Here is a 9,893-nt window from a genome sequence, read left to right on the forward strand (position 1 = left end):
GGCATGTCATAATTTATATGGAAAAAAGGTTTTCAAGTGCTCGAGTGAGGATAAAAACTTGGGGCATTACTCAAGGATGTGTACTTTGTAGAGAAAGAGATGAGAGTAGAGAACACTTGTTTTTTGTTTGTTCATATTCGTTTACTGTCTGGACTAATATAGCTGGAAAGTTGTTGGGTAGAGATATCACACTAGATTGGGATGATACTATCGCCCACATGCTGAATGTAACTAGGAGTAGCATTGACAGTGCACTCATTCGGATCAGCTTCCAAACAGTACTCTACTCTATCTGGAGAGAGCGAAACTCTAAAATACATGGAGGAAATTGGCTAGCAGTAGAAGCAGTCACGCGCAGTATTGGTAAAGCCATCCGAAGCCGTATATCGCCCCTCCGGTATACTGGAAACCATAAATTGGAAGGAATGCTCCATATAAATTATTAGAAAAAAATACTTTTATTGTTTTTTTGAAATTTTTATGATCTAAGTGACAAAAAATCGAAAATTTTATGATTTAAATGTTAAAATCCCTTCTAATGCCCCCATGATTTTAAGTTCAAATTTTATATTGCCTCTGGTGAACCTTTTGGCGGGCTCCACCACTGATTACGTCGTTGTAGTCAACTAATCGTTTTTTTATCTTATTCGATGGTAGTAATACATTGGAGGATCTAAAGAATTATCATATCTATATCGATTTTGTATGACCTTCAAGTTCTTTCCCTCCTTCGACCTACTTTGGAATCAGCATGCGAATGTTTTGACATATGGTCAAACCAGTTCTAATTATTTTTGTATGAAATCTTACTGGAGGCGCAGAGTCAAAAAAAAAAGGGAAAGATATTTGGTTACCATTGAAACCAATTATATACAAAATTAGTTAGTCTTTCCCACCTAATTCTTTTAGAACTCCATTTTTGAAATGAATTCAGTAAGTCAATTTTACAAGAGGTATAAGCACTTGAATAGTTCTATACTCAAAACGTATCAGGATTGTGTAAAATATGTCCATGAAAAAGCACATATATATATATATATAAAATAGGATTTGGATCCCTCCCAGGTATGCCACATGTGCATCCACGTCACAAATTAGTCTTTCCTGCGCGCGACACATGTCCTCTGCACTGCGTTTCATTAAAGTGAGTTTATGATGTTTCGGGCTTGGAGTTGGGCATGCCGTTGCGCTTCGTCTACGGCCCATCGAACACAATCTCTTACGGAAGCCCTAATCAGTCTCTACGCTCTTCTTTGTGTTCTTCATTCGCCTTCTATCAGCACAGGGATGATCCAGAATCTGTAACGGTGTTTGTGATTTAAAGGTCTTAAATCGTCTTCAATCACCATCCCACTACGAATCTGCTGCAATCTCACCGGTGCGAATCGCGTTATCTACACTTTTATAATCTCACATCTCACTCATACTCGAATCTTACCCCTCATCTCTCTCAATGGCTATGACAAAGGTTTTCTTTTCCGATCTCAAGTCTGTGCGGTGCTCATCAGTTGTGGAGGCGAGACTGCTTCGATTCTGGGAGTCTAAGAACGTTAAGCATGGTGGGGAGCTAATGTGGATGGATCTGCTCATGCCAGAGACTGGATGCTATTTGGGTTCTTATTTGTAGTTTTCTGGGCTATTAGTCTGGTATTCATACGTGTCTTATATTTTATTTGATTCCCTTCCCCTTCTCGATTTTGCGTTTTCCTTCACCTCCCCCACAAAGTTCCTTTTGCAAAATGGTTGTAGTTATGGCATTCAATCATCAATCCCCACTATGTCTGCTTCATTGCTTATTAACAACATTTTCATCATCGCTCTTGGACAATCTTTACCTTCTAAATCAGAAAATTCTTAATAGTTTTATCTTATCCACGACAATGGCAACTCGACGGCCCCACTTCTCTGAGCTAAAGGCTGGCCGCTGCAGTTAGAGTGTTATCATGAGGCTTCTTTGTTTCTGGGAAGCTCGAAACTTTAAGAAAGGTGGAGAGTTGCAGCCGTTGATGTGGTACTGGTAGATGAGAAGGTAACAACTCTTGGTCTTGATTTCGCTTTGATAACATGCATCCTTACGAAATAAGCTGATTACGTGTTATGTTCAAGTGGGTTGCAGTACGCTTTCATCCATGCCTCAATCAATTTTCATCGGCTCATACTTTCAGAAACATCCTGAAGGAAGGCGGGCTCTTTGACCTAAGTCTGTTTGATGTATCAAGGAGCAACCAAAGCTTTTGACTGTCAAAATTCAAATACATATCTACCATTGCCTCTCATGTTTTTCTGCGACACTTCCAGGTTCTAGCCACTCACAATCTGTACGGACGTCACAGGAGGTAATGGTTTGCATAGAAGGGATTTTGAATAATTGGGGTTTGATATGCTTTCAGATTATGTTCTTACTCTTGTGGTTGAATGAGTCGAGAGAGAAATGAAATCGTGTTCCCTGATTGTTTTTTTTTGGGAATACGTTAAGAGTTTCTAGGTGTATTTGATGTTATTATCCTTTTTATAAGAGTTCAGTAGAGAGAATTAAGCTTCTCTTGCATGTAAATATGAAAGCTTTATTTTTGCAAATTTTCTTGCAGCTTTGTTCGTTGGACGAGGAGTGCTGCTATGTCGCAAGATAGTGCAACTGCTGGCTCTGCTTCTGGAGCTAGACCATTTTGCTCCCTTGAAGGTACTATTGGGTCTATGCTCTGCAATCAATATTTAAATCAAATTTTCACTATAGATGAATGGCTTAGCCTTCTAAAATATGCTTCGTTTGTTGGTATTTTTGTTTGATTGTAGAGGCTTGATGTACCGATTACTGACTAGACAAAATTCAAACGACATACAATGAAGATACACATAAAACTGAGGGTATTAATACTACCATTCGCTTCAAAGGTCTGTCCAACTACTGTCATATATGTTGTTTGGCTAATTAATAGATTAGTTTTGTCAATTTGAAACTTTTCACTCACCTTACGCTTTACTTTACTCAGGCTGATGCCGGACTGACGACAGTTCGTCAACATGGAGGAGTCCATGGTATTGTTTTATATTTTCACAGTTACTCTAATCCTTTTTTTTATTTAATTCCAAAAATTTGTAGCATCAATATGTTCCAATTCATGTCTTTTCTGTGGGTGTTTTGAATTTGCCTGTCTAAAACATTTTCGTACCCATCAAAAAAATATGGTTAAAAAGTTTAAAAAGTTCACCTCATCTTCGAATTGAAAAATTCATATCTTCACTTGGAAATTAAAATTCGCAACTATGGTCCACTTACCAACGATTGAAGAGGCTTTGTTTTTTTTTGTTTTTTTTTTCCAAAAGAAGCATAGTAAAACTGAATCAAGAAAGTGCTTTCTTATGTGATTTTTAACAAACATGAGATAAACTGATTTTCTTTAATTAATTCTTGGTCAGTATTAGTTTAGAATTTTATACTAAGAGAATATATGATCTGGTTGTAAATAACTACAAGATGTTTAAACATTATTATCAATCTCCCACTTAAAGAAGACAATTCACATGAATCATATGTTGAGAAATAAGCAACCAGAAAGCAAACTAATTTTTTTAATTATTAATCACAATTTCCATGGCAATTTAACCATTTCCTACGATCTCCACAATCATTCTTTTGGAATAAAATTAATGTACTTTAATATTTTTGATAAATATTGTATTTTAAAGATATCCTATGATTCCTCCGTCAAGACGTTCCACTTTCCAAATAAGCTCCTTTTGTGAAATATAACTTTCTCACGATTGTATCACTCTCTACACCACCAGCTTCTCCTACAATCACAACTCCAGCAACATGATCCCATATTCTTCTCTTTGTAAGTCACTGCGCAATCTTTATAAACACTTCAGCGTCTCCACATGCAAATCGCTGCATACTTCACCATGATGTACACTAGCATAGGCATTTCCTCATGAGACGTAAAGGACAAAACAAAGATTTGTTTGTATTGTAACACTACGAGAATATTTGAAATAAATAAACACTGTTAGTTTACCTAACTCCTGCGGTTTACAAATGATTAGATTTATCACTTTCCACTAGCTCACAAACTGTAACTAAAACCGGGTCATCTGACTGTTGAAACCTTAACAAGCTTTGCAAATTCTCCATATTCACTGAGGATTCACGGTGGCATCCAAGCTTGACCACCACCTCTCTTTGCATACATGACACACCCTTTTGATACTGATCCAGCTCGGTAGCAACGATACTTTGGCACTCTTTCTTGACCGGACAGATAAGAAATTAGGCTAAATATCAATAAACAAACTAATTAACTGTCCACTAAAAAAATATGTAGTTTATACAATATCTAAAAGTGGGAGCTCGAGTAATGATAACTGAAATGAATTATGAAAATATAGTTGATAACAAATAAAAATCCAAACACGTACATGATTATAAATTAAAAAGGTCAAATGTTAACAAAATAATATATATTATTTAATTAAAAAAATATATTTATTATATTCAGTTTAAAGTATTTTTCAAATATTTTATAAAATTAAATATATTTTAGTATAAAATAATTTTAATGTAAACTTCCCGCCCGTAGGGCGGGCCACCCCTAGTCTTATATAAAGAAAACACAAACAATCGAGCCTAAACGATATCTTGGTTCGTTGGGTCTTAGTCTTACTAACTGGGCCAAAACGGCTACATCTATACGCCCATATATATGTCTGATATTCTTTCAGTTAGTTCAGCCCGTTTGCTTTGACGAACACAGTGAAACAAAGTTCCCATTAAAAATAAAGTTTGAATACATCAAATTCAAATCAAAATTTGCAATCACTGTAAAGTGGCAATGAGAAGAATATTCGCTCAACTTGTCTTTCCTTGGAATACAACTTACGAATGATGGCGGCTGTGTGTCACGCCCCAACTTTTGAAGAAATAATGGGTCGGGACCGAGAGGTTTAAAACCGACCATACTTAGTATTTTTCTTAAGTTTAAGCTTGTAAAATATCTAAGTATGGATAATATAAAATAAGGATGGAAGTGTGTAGAATACTTTAGGAGGAAGTAGCTTAAGAGTGAAGTACTTCATGTTGAAGTTACTTCATAGGAAGGAAATGATCTGAGCCGTTAGATCGGTTCGATCTCCACCGTCCGTTGAGGAGGTGATTTTGTATAAATAGGGGGTGAAGCCTCATTTGTAAATCATTCACCAAGTTATAAAATCAAGTACTTTCTAAAGCTCTGACTTCTCTCTAAAAGTATTCACACTTTCTCTCTCTAAGTGCTGATCGAGTTTGTCCGAAAGGCTGACTTAGTAACCACAAGGGTGGAAAGGTACTAAGGCCGCACGTCCTGATTGCTGTGAAGAAATCAGTCCGTGACAGTTGGTATCAGAGCGGAGTTACGATCCAGACAAAGGGAGCCTCTGTCCGAGTGAAGAAAATGGCTAAGGGAGATAAACAAAAAGAAGCAAGCTCGCAGTCCGGCGTGGAGGAGCGCGGACGGGAGGCTACGTCCACACGTGCTGGCACCCAGCGGGAAAAGAGTGTTTCTCGTGAGGCTTTGGGTGTGGCTGTGGGCGAGATTGGTGAGAAGCTCGAGAGGGTCGAGCATACCGTCACTGAGCTGGAGAGTGTTGTGTTCGGTGGGCTTGAGGAGGTCAAGCAAAATGCTGCCGACTTGGACTCTCGGTTCATTCGGCTCGAGGAGCTGGTGACGGGATCCATGCAGGCTTTGCGTGATGACATCGAGGGGATGAAGGCACGCTTTACTGCAATGGAGGAGGACGTCGCACTGGTCAAGAGGGCAAGCGCGAACGCTGGAACCGTTGAAGGAACCAGTGTTGGTAAGGTTGAATTTCCGAAGCCAAATCGGTTCAACGGGGCGCGGGATGCCAAGGAGGTCGAGAATTTCCTTTGGCAGATGGAGATATACTTCGACAATCTCAACTTGGTGGCTGAGAATGCGAAGGTGAAGGCTGCGACGTCCTACCTGTCGGACACGGCCATGCTGTGGTGGCGAAGGAAACATTCCGAGATCGAGCAAGGAACATGCCGGATCGATACTTGGGATGATTTCAAGAAGGAGTTAAAGCGGCAGTTCTACCCGGAGAACGTCGTGTATGAGGCCCGTAAGAAGTTAAGGGAACTTCGACAGCGTGGCTCGATCCGGGACTATGTGAAGGAGTTCACAACGCTCATGCTTCAGATTCCGAACATGACTGCAGAGGACCTTGTGTTCTACTTCACCGATGGACTGCAAGCTTGGGCCAAACAAGAGTTACAGCGTCGGGGAGTCAAGACAGTGGACGAAGCCATTGCGGTGGCTGAGTCGCTAACTGACTTCCGCACCTCTGGTCCGTCCGAGTCCTCAAAGAAGAAGGAGCAGGTCGTGGCCAAAGGTGGGGGAGCAAAACGGGATACTTCCCGACCATCCAACTCAAGGAGTTTTGAGAGGGGTGCTCGACGGGAAGACTTCGAGGCAAGGAAAAAGTCCTTCGTTCCTAAGGGAGGGTGCTTTGTGTGCAAGGGGCCACATGCGATGAAGGACTGTCCAAAAATGGGATCCTTGTCCGCAATCATGGAGAGTCGGGACACCGAGTCTCCAGAAGAGGAGCCGGGAAAGATGGGATCGTTGCAGCTTCTCAACGCCCTGAAGGCTAACCCGGTGGTAAAGCCAACGAGCAAGGGGCTCATGTATGTCGAGGCTCGGATCAATGACAAACCGACCCGAGTGATGGTGGACACGGGCGCCACTCACAACTTCATGGCGATAGACGAAGCTGTGAGACTTGGTGTCAAGTGGTCCAAGAAGGACGGTTGGATGAAGACGGTGAACGCCAAGGCTCAACCAGTCCATGGGATAGCCCGAGGGGTCGGGATGAAATTGGGAAGCTGGAATGGTCCGGTGAACTTCTCAGTCATTCCTATGGACGACTTCAAGGTAGTCTTGGGTATGGAATTCATGAGACAAGTCTCAGCCATACCCATGCCTGCGTTGAGCTCGGTATGCATACTCGAGAAGGGATCACCGTGCATGATTCCAGCCTTGGAAGAGAAAACCGATGGGACGAGGCAACTATCGGCGATGCAGCTCACCAAGGGGGTGAAGAAGGGTGAACCCACGTTTTTGGCTATGATGAAGGTGGAGGATCAGCCCAAGAACGTGGAGTCTATCCCACAAGTCGTCGAGGCAGTCCTTGAGGAGAACAAGGACGTGATGCCAGCTAAGTTGCCTGAGAAGTTACCACCGAGGAGGGCGGTGGACCATCAGATCGAGTTGGAGCCGGGAGCCAAACCACCATCTATGGCACCTTATAGGATGGCTCCATCCGAGCTGGAGGAGTTGAGGAAACAACTCGATGAGTTGTTATCGACGGGGAAGCTGAGACCGTCGAAGGCACCTTATGGCGCCCCGGTTTTGTTCCAAAAGAAGCATGATGGTTCGTTGAGGATGTGCGTGGACTACCGGGCCCTTAACAAGGTGACGATCAAGAACCGTTATCCCATTCCGCTGATTGCCGACCTATTCGATAGACTTGGTGGGGCAAAAGTCTATACGAAGATGGACTTGCAGAAGGGTTACTATCAAGTCCGGATAGCGGAAGGGGATGAGCCGAAGACTGCGTGCATAACGCGGTATGGGTCGTTCGAGTGGTTGGTGATGCCCTTCGGGCTTACGAACGCCCCAGCCACGTTTTGCACCCTTATGAACCAGATCCTACAACCCTACTTGGATCGGTTCGTGGTGGCATACTTAGACGACATAGTCATCTACAGCAACTCGATGGAGGAGCATGTAGAGCACCTACGGACAGTTTTCCGGGTTCTCCGAGAAAACGAACTGTTCGTGAAGAGGGAGAAGTGCACGTTTGCCACTGAGGAAGTTCAGTTCCTTGGCCATGTTATCGGCCATGGAAAGCTGAAGATGGATGAACCGAAGGTCAAGGCGATTATGGAGTGGGAGGCCCCGACCAAGGTGACGGAGTTGAGATCTTTCCTTGGTCTGGTCAACTACTATCGTCGGTTCATCGAGGGATATTCAAGGAAGGCAGCACCACTGACGGACCTTCTCAAGAAGGGGAAGACATGGGACTGGTCCGGACGTTGCCAAGAAGCCTTCGAGGAGCTGAAGACTGCAGTAAGCCAGGAACCCGTCCTTGCCTTACCCGACTTCAGTCTCCCTTTCGAGTTACACACGGATGCCTCCGACTTTGCCATCGGGGGAGTGCTGATGCAAAATGGACACCCAATTGCCTTTGAGAGCCGCAAGCTCAATGAGACTGAACGGCGGTACACGGTTCAAGAGAAGGAGATGACCGCGATAGTCCATTGCTTACGAGTTTGGAGACACTATCTTCTGGGATCGCACTTCTCAGTCAAAACGGACAACGTGGCGACGAGCTACTTTCAGACCCAGAAGAAGCTGTCCCCGAAACAGGCAAGATGGCAAGACTTCCTGGCTGAGTTCGATTACACTTTGGAGTACAAGCCAGGAAAGGTGAATGTGGTGGCCGATGCACTAAGTCGGAAAGCAGAGCTAGCAGCAATGAGCCAAGTCGAGGGGACCATTATGGCTCGAATCCGAGAGGGGCTGGAACGCGATCCAGTCGCTAAGGAGCTGGTGAAACTATCCAACGAAGGGAAGGTGCATCGATTTTGGGTAGAGAACGGGCTACTCTATACCAAAGGTCGAAGACTTTATGTGCCTAAGTGGGAAAGTCTTCGACGAGACATCATTCGGGAGTGCCATGATACCCGATGGGCGGGCCATCCGGGACAGAAGAGAACAATGGCACTTATCGAAGCAGGATACTACTGGCCACGGATGAGGGATACCGTGGAACTTTATGTGAAGACTTGTCTTGTTTGCCAGCAAGACAAGACGGAGAACAAGCAGTCCGCGGGTTTGCTACAGCCACTTCCGATTCCAGAGAGACCATGGGACTCGGTTTCCCTAGACTTCATCAGCGCATTGCCTAAGTCCGAAGGGTTCGGATCCATCCTGGTGATTGTGGACCGATTCTCTAAGTATGGGACGTTCGTGGCTTGCGACCGGGACTGCACCGCGGAAGAGGCAGCAAGGGCGTTTTTCAAAAACGTGGTTAAGTTATGGGGACTTCCGCGGAACATCGTGAGTGATCGTGATCCACGATTCACCGGGCGCTTATGGACGGAGCTGTTCAAAATGCTTGGGACAGAACTAAGTTTCTCAACAAGCTTTCACCCGCAATCTGATGGGCAGACCGAAAGGGTGAATGCCTTGCTTGAGAGTTATCTCCGTCACTTTGTAAGCGCCAACCAACGAGACTGGGCGAAGTTGCTGGATATAGCCCAGTTCTCTTACAACCTTCAACGCAGCGAGGCGACAGGACGCAGTCCATTCGAGCTCGCAACGGGACAACAGCCACTAACTCCACATACTTTGGCTGCACCAAGGACTGAGGGGAGAAGTCCAGGGGCGTTTATCATGGTCAAGCAGTGGGAAGAACATGCGGATCAGGCCCGAGCATGTTTGGAGAAGTCCCGTAAGCGTATGAAGAAGTGGGCAGATGAGAAGAGACGGCCTTCGGAGTACTCAGTGGGCGACCTTGTACTTGTGAAGTTACTTCCACAACAGTTCAAGGCATTCCGGAGCCTACACAAAGGCTTGATCCGGAGGTACGAAGGGCCGTTCGAGATAGTTGGGAAGGTGGGAAAGGTTTCCTACCGACTTGACCTACCGGATACACTTAAGATCCATCCGGTCTTTCATGTGAGCATGCTGAAGCCGTACCAGGCTGATATGGACGACCAAGACAGAGGCGTCTCGACCAGGGCACCACCAGTCATGACCAAGTCTTATGACAAGGAGATTGGGGAAGTACTGGCGTCCAAAGAAGTCAGGAAGCGAGGAGTCCCAAGACAGACC

At 44.2% G+C, this 9,893-nt stretch overlaps 1 long non-coding RNA gene across 1 annotated transcript; it reads left to right on the forward strand.

Moving 5' to 3' along the window:
• Positions 1–1,776: 1,776 nt before the first annotated feature.
• LOC125581395 lies at positions 1,777–2,853 on the forward strand. Its single transcript, XR_007319027.1, has 3 exons — positions 1,777–2,336; positions 2,589–2,680; positions 2,794–2,853. It is a non-coding gene; the product is annotated as an uncharacterized LOC125581395 (long non-coding RNA).
• Positions 2,854–9,893: the final 7,040 nt, after the last annotated feature.

This window comes from Brassica napus, chromosome C2, assembly GCF_020379485.1.
Source record: "Brassica napus cultivar Da-Ae chromosome C2, Da-Ae, whole genome shotgun sequence".
Lineage (NCBI taxonomy): Eukaryota > Viridiplantae > Streptophyta > Magnoliopsida > Brassicales > Brassicaceae > Brassica > Brassica napus.